This window comes from Apaloderma vittatum, unplaced genomic scaffold (genome assembly GCF_000703405.1).
Source record: "Apaloderma vittatum isolate BGI_N311 unplaced genomic scaffold, ASM70340v1 scaffold41764, whole genome shotgun sequence".
In the NCBI taxonomy this organism is placed as follows: domain Eukaryota; kingdom Metazoa; phylum Chordata; class Aves; order Trogoniformes; family Trogonidae; genus Apaloderma; species Apaloderma vittatum.
Window position 1 is genome coordinate 40,868 of NW_009715160.1, and position 276 is coordinate 41,143.

At 64.5% G+C, this 276-nt stretch overlaps 1 protein-coding gene across 1 annotated transcript in view; it reads right to left on the reverse strand.

The window, feature by feature from the left end:
* Positions 1 to 276, reverse strand: part of LOC104273610 (axin-1-like) — a gene marked incomplete at its 3' end in the record, with an annotated part of 37,800 nt that overhangs the window by 36,645 nt on the left and 879 nt on the right. The gene's annotated exons all lie outside the window — the stretch shown is intronic.

A 276-nucleotide genomic window follows, 5' to 3' on the forward strand; every position in this document is an offset into this window, starting at 1 on the left:
GCCCCCCCTGCCTCCGGATCGTGTCCAGCAGCTGTTTCCCTCGGTGAGGAACGTGCCACAGGGATGATCCGGGGCAAACAGACAGGAATGGACGAAGGCACCCTCAAAACAACCCGCGACTACTTTCAAGTAAAGCTTTGCATTCCACCAGAGCACCCACGCAACGTTGTCGCAGCCCGACGCGGATGCGCCCCACCGCCCAGGGCCCTCCAAGGCTTCCCATCACGCCCGCGGCGGCCCCCCCGTTTATACCCCCCCATGGCAGGACGGCGCCTA